The sequence below is a fragment of the Thalassophryne amazonica genome, chromosome 7 (genome assembly GCF_902500255.1).
Source record: "Thalassophryne amazonica chromosome 7, fThaAma1.1, whole genome shotgun sequence".
NCBI lineage: Eukaryota > Metazoa > Chordata > Actinopteri > Batrachoidiformes > Batrachoididae > Thalassophryne > Thalassophryne amazonica.
In genome coordinates this window covers 16,567,400-16,584,679 of record NC_047109.1, presented here as the reverse complement: position 1 = coordinate 16,584,679, position 17,280 = coordinate 16,567,400, and the positions used below count along the sequence as shown (strand labels likewise).

The window sequence follows — 17,280 nt, the reverse complement described above, 5'->3', positions numbered from 1 at the left end:
TATTAAAAACAAAGGTCAATTATACTAGTCCTCAGCAGTGGGCACAGCTAACCAAAAAAATTTGCTTCCATAACCATTAAGCCAATAACTGAAAAGTTATCTTTTATGACGCTAAACCGATAAACTGCTAAAAAATTTATCTTTATTACAGATAGTAACCAATAACTTTTAGTATTGATTGGGACATGGCCACATCAGATTATGCTGTCGGCTTCTGATAAACCAATTTCACTTTCACTTTTCGCTGCTGGGTAAATTCAAGGAACACAGAAAAATGAATGAATAAAAAAATAAAACCCCAAGCACTGTCATCATCTTTCAAAAGCAGTAAAACACAGTATTAGAAGTCACAGATTATCTCAGTATTAGATTCACTGTCATTTACGAACTAAAAAGCTGCTGCTTTTTTGACATGCTTTAAACTCTACAGCTTAAACAACCGAAATACGTCCATTAATGCATTGATTGGCAGAGTAAAATACATGTAGTAAATATAAATTCTTACCTGTTAGTTTCAGTGGGATACATTTGAATAAATAAATCAATAAAGCGTCCTGTTTTAAAAATGAGTCAGCAGTGGTGGGCACAGTTCCGATAATCCATTATCGAAGCTAATGTTTTCATAATCGGATTATCTTTTTAGATAACTTTAGAACTTTAAAAACCATTATTGGACTAATTATCTTCCGATAAATTTTTGTCCGATAATGAACAGCGGCAAACATTTTTAAAATTTTAAATCATTGAACACCTACCTGTTAAAAGTGTTGTGTGTTGGGGGGTTTGGCTGGACATTTTGGTGTTTTCTTTTCTTTGCTCTCCAGGTGGTATGCAAACTGTTTTTTTCTGTGGAGAAGGTGCTGGCGGAAGAGTCCTTCACCTTCATCAGAACTATTGGCTGTACCTGCGAAGGATGTTCACGTGCAGGCCTAACAACTTGCAGCACCTGTGGATGATGCTCACGTGCAAACTTAAAGACTTTCAGCTGAAGCAGAAAATGAGATGGCATTCTGCATTTAAGCCATGAGTGATTCGAGCAGAATTCAGAATTGCCGGGAACTCGACCTTGTGACGTTCATTTGTGAGACGCTGAGGACCGCGCCAGGGTTTGACACATCGTGCCTGTGAAGGACGACGGGTGAGGGACACATGCTGTCAGCACACATCAGAGGTGATAATTGTCTGAATAAGTGTTAACAGTAATTTGGTATTTTGTTACGCAGTATATTTGAACATTGATGAGAATTGTACAGTTTGCTCCTCACTGTCGTGGCGTACGGATTGATGATCCTCCACCTGTTGTGAGAAGCTGCTCATTTACATAAAGTTTAAATTCAGACCTGAATGTGTTGCTGATAGTGTGTGCCTTTGAAGGATATTTATTGTAGCTCTGTTGACTTACCTCACCTTTTCCATCCTTCACAGAGTCAGTTTGTCATATCCACCTGGGGGGTGTTCGGCGGTGAATCTGAGTCCAGAAGCGCCGGGCTTTGATCCATTTGGGCGCTGGAGAGCGCGCCATCCTTCACCTCGCCAGACAACCGAACATTTATGTTGTACACAAATTATTGCACAGGAGGGAAATAAATTTGTTTTGTTTTTTGGAACCGTTTTCTGGTTATTTAGCACTGGGCCCTTGTCAGATGCTGGTTCGGTTCTCTGACCCGCGTCAGCACATAACAAAAAGTTTCCTAACAGATGTATAGTTCCACCCTCTGCAAACAGAAGAGAGGTGCTTCCAGGAGAAACTGCTCCATCCTCTACACGCAAATGAAAACTGGTCACAAAAAAAAAAAAAAAATCATTTCTTTTAACACCATACTGACACACTGTCAATATCACCCAAGTCATCCAGAGGCATACATTTTTAACGTATGGTTCAAATTTTAACCAAACTAATTTTGGACAAGTTATTTAAAGTTACTGTCATCTCTGAAGTTTTATAAAGTGAAAATCAGATCATCAGAATATCAGATATATGTTTTAGTTTTAAAGTAATGTGCTGATTTTTAAGGTTTTAGTGAGCACATGCTGTGCCCAGCAGTGCATTATGGGTAGGATAGGGTAATCTCAGTACGTTCACGAGAGTACAAATGCATTTCAGACACTCTGTTCAGGCTCCACGGACAACAGCATTAAACTCTAGTGCCTAAAACTCTTGTGAATATATTCTCTGGGTTTATAGACGTTGTTATTGTATTTGCGTTTGTTAAATTCCACGCATCTTAAATGTAGCAGACACAGATTATCTGGAATTTTGTTTTGGCAAGTTTTCAAGGCCTCTACTGCCATCTACTGGCCAGTAGTGTTCATAGCGGTTCATGGCAGTATTCGTCCTGAAGCTGGGCAGACACTGTAAGATATTTTTAATCACTGTACTCGGTTTCAGTTCAAACTGTACAACAGAACCGCACGGTGTAAAAGTTCAGAGCACCCGATTTATGTTCTCACACACATTGTACGTTCAAAAACCACACGTCGGACTCGTGTTTCCAGAAGCAAAACATAAGCTTTTTTTTCAAACTTAATTTACAAAAACTCTCGATGGGAGACATCAAAGTTTAAAAATAAAACAAAATAACAACAAAAAAAATTACAAGACAGCTCTGCGGTGTTTGCACAATGCACAGTGCGAGAGGTTGGACGCTTGTCACTCTTCAGCAGCAGGATACCCTCACAACGGCCAACCAGAATAATATCAAAAAGGTTTGATTTTCATCTGACCATACGGTCGGCAATCAGGAGGTGGTCGTGAGATATTAAACGCAGCTTGTTACTCCATGTACACTACACGATGCAGGACACGCGATTAACCTGAAACTCGGTCCAAAAAATTCTCGCACAAATGAAAAATCATCTGAAAAAGGGCCAAAACTCGCACAATGTAAAGCCAACATTTATGTGTCAAGACAATATTGAGTACACATTTTACAACATCATCAAACGTGCGCACATCATAAAAGTAATATTAAAAATAGTAAAAATAATAAAATGAGCGCACATTCTCACTCCATGTGCAAAACATTTTGTGATGACACTTCCAGGGATACATAAAAATGGCTGTTTTTACAAATAAAAAATGGAATATTTTACAAAAGCACATTTATCTGTAAACACCAACACATGACACACGTCACATTAATGTCTTGGTTTACATAGTGAATGACTGAACCAATCAGTGTTTAGCAGAGGCACTTTTACCCAGAATCCTTTGCGATCTGTCTGTGTTTGTTACAAAACCTCAGAATTAGTGCATTATTCAACATTAAAAAATATATATTTTAACTTTGTATAAATGACAGAATTGACATTGATGGAGTTATTCTATCAGTATTCACACCAAACCATAAGTCAGCATGACTTTATTTTCCAAGACCTCCGCCTGACCGGAACGTTGTGATTGGTAGAGAGCTGGCTTTGTGGCTGCTTTTAGGGTGCTTCTGTGCTGGAAGCTGTGTAGTAAACAAGAGCTTCCAGCAGGGGGCAAGATGTTTGGGTCTGTGGTTGCTTTTGATGCTTCCAAAAGCAATCGTGGTGTTAAAACTCAAAATCAGCTTGTTCGTAGTTGCAAATGGACCAGAGACAATACTGGAATTTTTCGGTTATCTGTAACTTCCGATACATTTTTGGGTGGTTTATCAGTTTATCTAAGAAAACTTTTCAGTTATCAGATTATTTGTTATCGAAGTTAATTTTTTGGTTATCTGTACCCACCACTGTCTAAAACAGTGTCTAAATGTGAAGAAAAGTCCCTCTGTACACACAGCTGCACCATGAGAGCTCCTCTCCCCCACCGAGTCTTGTTGATTAAATTACAGCCACAGAAATAAAATAAAATAATGTTAAAATCAGACCATTTTGTTTTTGTGTCGAGGGGACTCACTCACTGTAATTTCCAAAGTGAACCTGAACTACACTACACACTACCCTGTGTCGACCGGCCAATCATGTTTTGCGCTTAATGATGACATCATCAGCAAGCGACAGGCAGCCAGTCTGCTACAAACACACAACAGATGGACTAAAATGTTTGATTTTAGGGTTTACAAACATTTTTGACGGTTAAACTTTGCTCACTTTAGCAATGAAACTGAATGCGGTGCAGCAGGGTTTAATTGTGCGCACGTCAGAGAAGAACACTGTCACTCTCTATTAAGGATCACCACTAATCAAGACGGATCAACACGCTCAGTTGCGACCTCCACGACATGAGGCGAAATAAGGGTGGTGCGTGACATTTGTGGGAGATTTTTTGACAGCAAAAAACATGCTGCATGAAAATCATGAATATCATGCACCAACACACGCTATTAAGAAACCTATTCAGATGTGTTAAGTCACGTTAAGAATGTCAGGAATGTGCCAAGAATGATGCAAATATGACATTCGTAATGCGTGGAGTTGGAGGGGAGCCTGGCCAGGGTTCCTTCCCCCCGCCAAGCATCACCTGGCCTTTCTGTTGTTAAAAAGCCTCTCCACCCTGTCTTTATACACTCTTTTGGCTGTCTATTTCTTTATTCAGTCTGTTTTGAATGAGTTTACCTTCCTTTTTGTTTCCTGAGTTAAATGCTATTTTCTTTTCATTCAGGGTTGTTACCTCGGCCAAGGAGGTTATGTTTTCGGTTGCGTTTGTTTGTTTGTCTGTCTGTTTGTCAGCAGGATAACTCAAAAGGTTTTGAACAGATTTTGATGAAATTTTGTGGAGTGGTTGGTGTTGGGTATTTTCTCCTCCAAACATTTTTAAAACCTTTAACAAGACAAACAGAGTCAAGAAACACCAGTGAGACAGAAAGTCAAATTTTACGCGCGGAGTGCAGTCAGGCTATACACCAAGGCTACACTAAAGTCTGGCCTGCGCTTCGCTCTTTTTATTAGTGAATCCCTCATCACATAAACAAAAACTTGTCCTAAGGGTGGGGGAATGACGCAAGACAAGTTTCTTCCCGTAACATAAACACACACGTCAATAAGTACAGCTGTAAGCATAAAACAGTTTCTTTCTTTTACTCTTATCGTCGAAGGTCAGCACATCTCGTTCGCAGTTATCAGCTGTTCTGCATCTGCCTGGAACACTAAGCATCACATCACAATCAGTCAAAATTCAACCTTCAGTTCTTTTACTCCCAGTCGTTAGCGGCTACGAAAACAAGTTGTATAATAATAATAATAAGTACATCCAGCTCCTCATTCCCAGTTCAGATTGACCCCAGCATGCTAAAACAAGGTTGAATAACACGTACATTCTCGGGGTTAAGTGCAAACAGCACAACACCGTTCTCATCAGAAAGAAGACAAAAGGTACAAATGTTTAACAGTGATAACATATATATATATATATATAAAATCCTTAACAGTTGGAAATGACAAGAGGAGCAAGTGATTAAATTTTAGTGGTGATCCGAATCACAATCCGGATCCAGGCATTTTTTAAAGGATTCTTCACCATTGCGGGATAGGGGGAATTTTGACATTCTAGTTTCTAACTCCACAAAAACAAGGCAGAAAGGCTTGAAAAAAATTAGGGTGTAACATAGTCAAATGTTCTATCAAACAACAAAGTTTGGTGATGATCGGATCCGGATTCCGGATCTGGTGATCCAGAATATGCAAAAATATAGGGAAAATAGAAAATGTGTCAGTGTGAGGTGACAAATGAAGCTAGAGATGCACAACTAACACCAAATTGTAGCTGAATAGGTACTGATTCAGTAAGGTGTCATCAGATTTGATGTAGCTTCAAATGTTATGGAGCTAGATCCAGAAGAAAACCGCCATTACAGAAAAAATCGTTTTTATACAATAACTTTTGAACTAATAAAGACATAAAAATGATCCCAAGTTCTAGTGGTATGTTTTCATTGTCAAGGATGTCAAATATACAGGAAAGAAAAGTGTATGTATCATAGTTTTGATTGTAACACTGAATTGTTGACTAGATCACTGTCTCTTTAGGGTCAGTGACCCTATGGCCTTGGCGGAGGTTTGCACTCTCTGAGTGCTTCTAGTTTTGAGTGATTTGGTTATCCAGGGCTTATTGTTCGAATAACATTTAATAACAATAACATTTCCCTGTTGATTCATCCGGCGAGCAAGGCAGACAGCTATGAAATAAAAGGCTTTTAAAAGCGGGCAGACGAGGTGAAACAACGGGTTTGAATCTCACCGGAGAGGACAGGAGCTCCATTCAAATTTCTAGCTGAAGTGATTTGAATGTGACCTTTTTGTGTGTCTGCAAGAGTGTGTTATCCAATTTTTACAATAATTTTACAGCAGCTGGGAACTCTCACTGTAACTGTACACTGACAAAATAATAATAATAACAATAATAATAATAATGAAATTTAAAACAAGACTTATCAATCTCCATGATAGGTCGCATCAGTATTATTAAAATGTCAATTCTTCCAAAGTTCCTTTATCTTTTTCAGTCCATCCCCCTACATATTCCTGCTTCTGTGTTTTCATTGTTAAACAAAAACTTTACAAAACTTATCTGGAATAACAAACGTCCTAGGTTGGGTCTTTCTCTGCTGTATTTACCTTATGACCGAGGAGGGCTTAGACTGCCTAACATGAAGTTGTACTATTGGGCAGCCCAATTATGTGCCGCTATGTCTTACTTTCCCCTATTGATATTCCATCTTGGATACATATTGAAAATAACGCAATGGAGCTGCCATTACAATCCTATATTTACTCAGCTGAAACTAAACAACTGCAGAAAAACACAAAAAATCCATTTGTTAGAAATACTGTATCCATCTGGCACCAGGCACATGTTGCTTTGAATGAGGAGTCGAGGCTCTCAGCTCTGTCTCCCATCTGGGGCAATAATGCATTTAAACCTGCACTGCCGCCGACATGGGCTTTAAAATATGGATGTATGTAAAATTGGGGATTTATACAAGGAAGGTGTGCTAATGTCTTTTGAACAAATGAACAAACAAATACAATTTGCCCAAGAAACATTGTTTTTAAGTATTTCCAGGTCAGAATTTTCATTACTAATTTATTGAAGTCAACTGTGGAACCTTCACTTTCCACCATAGAGAATATGGCTGTTAACCATCATCAAAGTAGAGGCCTGATTTCCAAATTTTACAATATTTTACTTACAGCCTCAAAAAAAAATAGTCTGTCATATTTACAAGCCTGGAGATCTGATATAAAAACACATTTCAATTAAAGAGTGGAAAACAATTAATACAAAGGTTCAGATTACTGCAGTACAAGTGTCTGTTCAGAACATATATCACACCAGTAAAACTCCATCATTTCAACCCCAATATTCCTGATGACTGTATAAAATTACCATTTTGAAGAAAAGGGGACACTTTATCATTGTATGTGGCAGTGTGAAAAACTTCTATTTTTTTGGAGATCTGATTGAATGTAAAATGCCCATTGATGATAAACTCTGTATACTGCATATTTTCCTTAAAGGCTTCAAATTTAATGCAGAAATAAGGACATTTTTAAACTTTTGCCTGGTACAAGTAAAATATGTAATTGCTTTGAAATGGAAGGACATTGAGAGACCTAGGGTGAAACAGTGGATTCAACTAATGTCTAGTAACTTGGCACTGGAGAAACTGACCTATATGGCCAAAGGACAACTGAAGGACTTTAAAGATATATGGATGCCTTTTTTATGCCTTGTAAAGGGCTTTGATTTGTACAACCCCATTTCCAATGAAGCTGAGATGTTGTGTGAAATGTAAATAAAAACAGAATACAATGATTTGCAAATCCTCTTCAACCTATATTCAATTAAATACACCACAAAGACAAAATATTTAATGTTCAAACTGATAAACTTTATTGTTTTTGTGCAAATATTTGCTCATTTTGAAATGGATGCCTGCAACACATTTCAAATAAGCTGGGAGGGGCAACAATGCTCAAAGAACACCTGTTTGGAACATTCCACAGGCAAAACGGTTAATTGGAAACAAGTGAGTGTCATGATTGGGTATAAAAGGAGCATCCCCAAAAGGCTCAGCTGTTCACAAGCAAAGATGGGGTGAGGATCACCACTTTGTGAATAACTGCATGAAAAAATAGTCCAACGGTTTAAGAACAATGTTTCTCAATGTTCAATTGCAAGGAATTTAGGGATTCCATCATCTACAGTCCATAATATAATCAGAAGATTCAGACAATCTGGAGAACTTTCTACATGTAAGCGGCAGAATCAGAATCAGAATCGCCTTTATTGTCATTGTAATTTGCATTGCAACGAGATTTGAATGCAGTTCCAAAAGGTGCTTTTCCGAGGTGCGAGTAATTGTTAGCCAAATAAAAGATAATGAATATTAACAATAAATTATTTAAATATATGTACAACTAAGTAAAATGTAGACCAAAGTAAAATGTAAAATGAGAATTATTTACAACTGTGGAATAATATTGCACGTGGAAATATTGCACATGGTTACAGATATTGCACAAGGACCTTGAAAAGTGCAGATTAAAGTGGTTTGTTATTGTTCAGTGCAGTGACTGCTCTGGGGAGAAAGCTGTCCCTGAGTCTGTTTGTTCTAGTTTTGACTGACCTATATCGTCGGCCGGAGGGTAGTAGGTCAAACAGGTGGTTGCTGGGGTGGGATGTGTCTTTGCTGATGCTGGCAGCTCTGCTGGGGTAGCGAGAGCTGGCAATGTCCTCCAGGCTGGGCAGAGAGCAACCAGTGATCCCCTGGGCCGTTTTGATCACCCTCTGCAGCACTCTCCTGTCTGCTGCTGAGCACCCCCCGTACCACGCTGTAATGCAGTATGTCAGGATGCTCTCGATGGTGGCTCTGTAGAACAACACCAGCAGCTTCTCCTCCAGATTGTTCCTCCTGAGCACCCACAGGAAGTGGAGTCGCTGCTGGGCTTTCTTCACCACCACTGTGGTGTTGGCAGTCCAGGAGAGGCTGTCAGAGAGCTGCACTCCCATGAACCTGATGGAGCTGACCCTTTCCACACATCCCCATAGATGTAGAGCGGGGCTGGGTCAGCCCTACCCTTTCTGAAGTCCAGGATTATTTCTTTTGTTTATTTCTTTTGACTCATCTCTGTAATCAGACTCATCCCCTCCTGAGATGAGCCCAACCACAGTGGTAAAAGTAAGTCCCTTCGGCTGCTCCCTTGTTTGCACTCGGGGCCGCCACAGCAAATCCAAGGTGGATCTGCATGTTGAATTGGCACAGGTTTTATGCCGGATGCCTTTCCTGATGCAACTCCACATTACATGGAGAAATATAGCAGGGGTGGGATTTGAACCCGGAACCTTCTGCACTGAAACCAAGCGCATTAACCACTTGGCCACCACCCCACAAACTTTATGATTGCGTTTGAAAGATGGGTCGGCGAGCAGTAGTGAGTGTAAAGGGTGAACAGGAGGGGGCTCAGTACACAGCCTTGATGGGAACCGGTGCTGAGTGTTATGGTGGAGGAAAGGTGGGGGCCAAGTTTCACAGACTGTGGGCGGTTTGTGAGGAAGTCCTTGATCCACTGGCAGATGGGGGTGGAGATGCTCAAATGTGTCAATTTCTGGACCAGGATCTCTGGGATGATGTGGTTGAAGGCTGAGCTGAAGTCCAGGAAGAGCATCCTCACATAGCTCCAGGTGGATCAGCGCGGTGTGGAGAGCTGTGGTGATAGCATCCTCTGTGGAGCGGTTTGCCCTGTAGGCAAACTGGTGGGGGTCCAGAGTGGGAGGCAGACAGGCCCTGATGTGCTGAGAGACCAGTCTTTCAAAGCACTTCATGACCACAGGCATAAGTGCAACAGGCCTGTAGTCATTTATGCTCTCCACTGCTGACTTCTTTGGGACTGGAATGATGGTGGAAGATTTGAGGCAGAGTGGAATGATGGCCTGTGACAGGGACAGGTTGAAGATGCAGGTGAAAACTCCAGCCAGTTGGTCAGCACACGCTTTGAGTACCTTTCCAGGTACACCATCGGGGCCGGCCGCCTTCCTGGGGTTCACCGCCTTCAGCACACATCTCACTTTGTGTTCCTGAAGTGTTAGCATGCTAGTGCTGGAGGGTGGTGGGTGTGGAGTTGCTGCTGGTCTGTCTGCTTGGAAGCGGGCAAAGAAGCGGTTCAGCTCTTCTGCCAGCGAGGCGTCAGACCTAACATTTCCTGGGTTGCTGCTTCTGTAGTTGGTTATATGATTTATTCCCTGCCACATCTTTCTGGGGTCATTCACAGAGAAGTGGTCTTCTATCTTTTTCTTGTAGGCAGCCTTGGCCTCCCTGATGCCTCTTTTCAGGTCAGACCTGGCCGCGCTGTACAGGGCTCTGTCCCCTGATTTAAAGGCAATGTTGCGGCTTTTTAATAGGGACTGGATTATGCTGTTCATCCAGGGTTTCTGGTTGGGAAATGTGATGTGGTGCTCCAATCCATGCTTGGCGGTTGAGGCAGAGAAGGTCAGTTGCATGAGTGTGGCGAATTCACCAAGCAGGCAGTGGAACACATCCACTCGTGACAACACAGTGGACAGGCTGATGGAGTCCACCCTGTGGAGGATGCAGCTGTAAGAGGGGAAGGTGGTGCCATCAGTCAGACGGTGATTTTTTTTACATCCGCCAGCATTCCATACGTGCAGAGAAAGTCCGTGCACAGGAGGTAGACAGCGACCTTAACAGTAATAAACTCCCAGCTGAAGCTCTGTCCCCCGAAATACAAACGGACGTGCCGGGTGCCATATGTGCGTATGGGGATGCTGTTGGTGGCTGCAATGGGCGGGCCAACACCATCTGCCAAGATGTCCAATTTTGAAGCGGGCAGGATGCTCCGTTGCATGCCAGTATTGCACAGGAACTGACGGCCAGAGACAGAGTTTTGTATAAACAGCAGCCTGTTGTGCGCATGACACTCAAGGCTACTACAGAGCAGTAGCCCTGCTGTTTCCCTTATGCTTGAAGGTGCATGGTGAGCGGCAGCATCTGGCTTTGGCTCTGAACGTAGCATGGTAGAAGCAGAAGCCGGTTTGAGGACGCTGTTGAGGCGGGAGAGGTGCTGTCGCCATGAGTGCTGCTTCCTCTGTGGGTGGCGCTGGTGTGTGGACCGGGGCCACTGCAGCCATGTGAGCCGGGGCGAGTGCCACCACTGCCATGCCGTGGTGTTGGCCAGCCAAGAAGAATTTGTCTGCATCCTCCACCACCATACAGCAGTCTGTGATGGTGCTGCTGGACAGAGCTGCACACCTGGGGAGGGAGTTGTTGTAGGAATAGGTGGGTGAACAGGATATCTGGCCTGTGTTTCACCAGGAGCTGTAACATTTTGCCCTCGGAGGGCTTGCTGTCCCCCTGCCCTTGCAGGGAGAAGAGTCCTTTCAGCATCGGGCAGTTCAAAGATTTTTAGGTCAGTCGGGTGCATATTTGTTCGCTGCCGGGGCCTTTGCAGGAGTGTGACCAACTCGTTGCTGTGCAGCTGCTGAGGGCTGAGACGACATAATCAGGGCTGGACTGGCATCTGAAAAGGGCCCGGGCACTTATTGATCACCTGAGGGCCCAGCGCCGTTCTATATACGATATATATATAGGCCTATATATGATGTCTGGAGGCATATGCTAAAGAAGAATGTATGTGAAGTTCTGTGTATGTATGTTTTTGAGGGTGAGCGATAGAGAGAGAGGAGGATAAGGTCACTAACTTTTTTTTTTCCTGATTATGAGCCCTGGCCAGTGAGTCTCAATGTGAAAAAAAATATATATTTATATATATTCATACCATTTTCCTTAAGCAAAAACTGAAAACGGGTCCCACAGACCCAAACACCTTACGAGGGTTAAGCAAAGCAATATTTCACTAACACACACAACACTGTAAGTTGGAGACCAAATCTAGTCAGAGCATTATTTGACACCAAAGCTAAGGCAACACACACACACACACACACACACACACACACACACACACACACACACACACACACACACACACACACACACACACACACACACACACACACACACACAGGTGCTCCAACTCCTAATTCCCTAATGTATTATGTCCTTTAAATATAGATGGTCATATGAATAACATGGAAACAGTAGGGACATTGTGCTGCATAGGCCATGAGGTAAATATGATTTCTGTTAATATACAGTAAGGAAAGGGCTGTGTTGTACACAACTCCATCTGGGCCGCTATTGTATGTTCTAAGTCTTACTGAATAAAATTAATCCCTCAGTAATAATTTCCTAGGTTAAACATTTTCATACTTTCATCTTACAATTGCTCCAGTCGAGAGATACTGTGAGTGACCTTACTGAATGGAATGTTAATAACAACCAAAAATATTTTATGCCAATTCCACAGCGTAATCACACGTCTTTCTGCCCCTTCTCACCAGGCTGGCAGTAGCTACTCCACCTTGGAACGGCTACCAGCGATTGCTAAACAGTAGCACAGCTAGTCGGCTTCTTACCTATCCATCTACCACGCCACGAGGCAGCTAATACTTAATACCAGATGTCTTGATAATGACATGGCATGCCATTACAGAAGGAAAAGATTACAAAAATACATTTTGTATAAAATCATAGTTGCACAACACACGACAAGCAGTAGAAGTAAGATATTAGTTGGATTTGAGAAAGTGAAAGGGGGGGATGTCATAACTAACACACACTAGCAATGACTGTAGACACACAGCACAGGTCGTCCTTGTGACAGCTCAAGACAAATGGAAGAGTTCTATATGCTGGAGCAACAATACAAGAGAAGTCAAAGTGTATGAAAATAAATCAAATAGGTACATGTTTGTGACTGATTTGAGAAAGTCAGGATGACGACTTAGTCTTAGTTTCAGGCAATAAATGGGAAACGAAACGCCGAAGCGGTGAATAGCTACACTGCATTGGCTACTAGCAAGTGTTGAGATGAATTCTAACCTCAATCTCTCCCTGCTGGGTCACGTCTCTCTCCGTCTCTGTCTCCTCCTCCTCCTGCTCACTCTCCACCAACTGTGCGCTCGACGCTGGTCCCAGGCTAGTTTGATTTTGGCACATTTTGCTGCGTCATCTTTTAATTTCTGTTTTCTTTTTTCCTTTCGCTTCTCAGCTCCACTCTTTTGCTTCTCCATTTTGCGCACAACTCTCCGTTCTCCACTCAAGCTCAGACCAAATAGCCAAAACTTTGAGTGATGAGGGGCGGGCCTTCGAGAATCAAGGAATTTCATTGGACTAGCCCAATGTGCCTCAGGAGAAGCATCCAATGGGCCTCTATGTGTCATTTTTTACCGTTGCAATCAATAAAAAATATAATTATATACATATATTTTTTAATGACAGACCTGAGGGGGCCCAAAATGCGCGAGGGCCCGGCGGGATTTGCCCGGTACACCAGATAACCAGTCCAGCCGTGGACGTAATAATGCTTCGTGTTGTCTGCGGTGATCTCCCTCAGGGCGAACTGTACCTTGGTTTGGGCAAACCAGGCTGCTCGGATAACTCCCAGAAGTTGGGGAGCTTCAGTGACACCATATTTGTCATCACGTTCGCCATCTCATGATGCCAGAGTGTCTTTCAAAAATGTTCACAAACCAAAGTCGGGGCCCACCAGTTTAGAAACTGAGTTGGAAGTAATAAAGAGAGACGGTTTCTACATTAAAACATGCATAGTGTGTCCTTTATTTCACAGAAAAGTAAAAAGCATTTTCAACTTTTCAGGCACGCACTTATTTATTATTCTCATTTGAATAATAAATTTGCACTTATTCACATTTACTTATGAACAACCACTGACTTGGTGAATTATGTTCCAGCAACTCCTTGAGTGTGCATGTGTGCGCTACAATGTAAATGTATGGATATGTTTATACTATTTATTTATTTCTGTGATTCCTGGAAAAGTCCATTATAAATAGTCATTATGTAAGTCCCTTCGGCTGCTCCCTTGTTTGCACTCGGGGTCGCCACAGCAAATCCAAGGTGGATCTGCGTGTTGAATTGGCACAAATTTTACGCCGTATGCCCTTCCTGACGCAAATCCACATTACATGGAGAAATGTGGTAAGGGTGGGATTCGAACCGGGAACCTTCTGCACTGAAACCAAGTGCATTAACCACTTCACCATAAATAGTCATTATAATTACTATTATTATTAACACCAAATGTGTGATTTTTCATTATCTAAGGCACCAGAGTATAAAAAAACCAGGGGGGAAAAAAAAACCTGATTTATACTCCGGAAAACTTGGTATTTGTTTCCTGGTTGTCACAGTATTCAGGGCCAGTCCAAGGCCATTCATTAATCTGGGTCAAGTCATTCATTTTTTACATGTGGACAAGTTTTGAAGATTTGTTGTGGTGATTGTATCGCAGTGCCGGATAGGTTTTGGCACCTGAACCTGAGCTAGGATAAGCATGGCCTGTTATTTCCATTGTGTGATACTGGCCCAATCTGGCTTGGTTCAGTTTTGGCAGCCAGCTCCACTCCAGCGCACTTTGGCCGATGCTGGGCTGTTATTTAAACTGGGTTTGGCTCGAGGCTGGCCCAGTTATTTCTTCCAGCCTGCAGGATCTGGGGTCCTGTCCTTCCTCCACAGTCAGCATGTGGGCTGATTTATGACCCAACAGCAGAATACAAACAGATAAACAAGATTTTGTTAAAGTAATTATTTTTGATTTAACTAGAAAACCTGCATTTGTTGTATGTTTATTTATTTGATTTAGTTTATTTACGTCAATAATCAACACGTTTCACATCTGTTTATTCACATACAAACTGGGGTTCTTCTGATTCTGAGTGCTTCCTGGTGTTTTGCTGAATATTTTATGTACCACATAAAAGATTTTTTTTTAACCAATTAAAACAATTTCTGTAATGAGCATGAAGAAGTGATGGGATTAAGATTTTTAAGGAACACTGACTTTGGTATTGTGCAACGGTAACTCCATCGCAGCGGGACACTCCTCCAATACAGGACTAAAAAAGTGCTGCTGCATTTTTTTATCTCGAAGTTTCCTCAGAGATTCTAAAACACAAACCAGAGGGTTTATTGGCCCTTTTGTTCCTGCTGAACCCCTGTGTGCATTTTTGGAGTGGGATCAGCAGTTCTGGAGCCTGTCTGCAGATAAAAATAATAAAATCTCAGCTGTTTTGGCTCAGTGTCCGGAAATATTTGACCCTGTGACCCCAGCCCGCTGTGGAGGCTGGGTATAAAAGTCCAAGCAACACAGTGAGTCTGCCTGAGGCGGTTCTTCACCAGAGAAAAGGTAGGACAACCATTATTTGACAGACACAGACCTCATCGGATCCTCACTTCCACTTCAACACATAAGGCAAGAAATGCTTAATTTTCAAAATCTAAAGTAAATTTGCAATCTCATTAGAACATCATTCAACAAATAATAATGTCAACTAAGCCTTCTTTTAAAAAATGCAAACATAACAAACATTAAAAAAATAAATAAATAAAGCAAATTTAGTACAGCAATGACATTTTTGTTTATGGTTTTAAAAAGAAAGAAAGAAAGAAAGAAAGAAAGAAAGAAAGAAAGAAAGAAAGAAAGAAAGAAAGAAAGAAAGAAATTCTGTCTTTAGGTTCCTGGCACTGGTTTGTGTGTGTGTTTGTTTGTTTGCTTGTTTGTGCTTATTTATGTTTGTTTCATTCCACCATCAAAAAGTGGGGGTGGGGATAAAAGTCAAAGTTCAGCATCAGATTTGAGAAGAACTTCCTTATAATGCTACTGTCATACAATAATTTGCAGTCTATATTTGATCTACATTCCGATTTTCAGCTTCCGACTCACAACATATATCAAAGCTAGCATTTGACCTGCAGTGCTAAAAGCTAACCATCACATACAAATGCACAATTTCACAACTGCAAGCTTAAATTAGGAAGTACAACTGCTAACTGCTGTTAGCTATATCTGTGTGTTTATTTTTAGTATATTTTATTTTTTACTATTTAAAGTATTTGCTATGCCTAGATATATCTTGCTCCAAGTGCACAATAAGTGTTAGTACTTTGTGGCCAAAAGACGTAAAATGTATACTAAAGTATAAGTATAAGTTTTAGTATTAAAGTATAAGTGTAAGTCTTAGTATTAATGTACTTAGACTTAGATTTTTGTTTATACTTTTCAGTATAAGCCAAGTATACTTCACTATACTATTCTTAAGTATATAAAATATAGTTTATAAAAAGTCACTTTCAAGTATACTTCCTCAATTTTAGTAAAAAAATATGTATACTCATAGTACACTTGAATAAACTTCTTTTTGCTAAGGGTATATTTTTTAGAGAGTTAGTTATTTGTTTGAGTATGCATGTCACCTGGTCTCAACTAGTTTTATCTGATCAGTCCAGTAAAAAAAAGAAGTTAGGTTCCACCAGGTACCGGTGTCGATGACCAAATGGTCCCCCTAAAAATCGCTCCCCCCCATGACACGATTCACGGATTATCACCTCATTTTTGCTTCAAACTGCACACCAGTCATCATCTGTCTTAGCGACACATATCTGAAGCTTTTGTACGACAATCATTTCCGCATAAATTCAGCATTATTTCATCATAAAAGACGGAGGAAGCAATCAGAGCATGGCAGCTAAACAAACTACTAACTGATGCGTTCACTGCGCGTCAGTCATTTCAAAGCGTCACAGAATTTCGCAGAGTTTCTGCTTAAAACTGACTTTAGAATGATTTAAGAGATTTTACCTTTATCATCTGATGGTTAATAATCCCATTAATCCATTTGATTGCTTTGGCTGAAGAGACGCCGTCTCAGAGGTGTTGCTGTGGTCCAAAATGACACATGCACAGATGCAAAAGGCGGACCAATTTTTAGGGGCAGACCATTCGGCCTGCAACACCGGACAACTGTGGGCTGAAGACAGGGGGCGGGATATCCCCTCAGTCTATGTGAACCAGTAAGGTTTGGTGTTGCAGCCACTGTACCACCTACATTGTCACAGGCCTACACAGGTTTAGTTTTCCAGCTACATGCTAACTAGCCAAGCTAGCCAGCTAGGTGAGCCACTATAGAGATGAGGCTAGATTAATTACCTGGCTAGCTAGTGTGTAGCCCAGTTTAGCATTGCCGAAGTATTTACGACTTCCTTCTTACAACGTCAAGCTTTAACCTGGTCTTTCCTACAGACGTTGATTTTACTTCAGCAAGTGTGCGGCCATAACTTCTGTAAATATTCACAGAAAATGTTCATTTACTTTATTGTTGCTTTGCTTTGGTGTATTTCTGTTGAGCCTAGGTTAACAAAAAAACAAAACTAAACAAAACACACAACTTTATGTCTGAAGCGATTGGACTACAAA

The 17,280-nt window shown here is 41.3% G+C and overlaps 1 protein-coding gene across 2 annotated transcripts in view; it reads left to right on the top strand.

Annotated features, from left to right (window-relative positions):
• zgc:114181 (uncharacterized protein LOC619255 homolog) overlaps window positions 1-17,280 on the top strand; it is a 127,453-nt gene that overhangs the window by 73,933 nt on the left and 36,240 nt on the right. Inside the window, exon 1 of one of the 2 annotated variants that reach the window (XM_034173901.1) lies at window positions 15,083-15,213. The exons of the other annotated variant lie outside the window; for it this stretch is intronic. The gene's annotated coding sequence lies outside the window, so the exon portion shown is untranslated. Of the gene's footprint in view, window positions 1-15,082; window positions 15,214-17,280 lie in introns of those variants that run through there. 2 annotated transcript variants of the gene reach the window in all.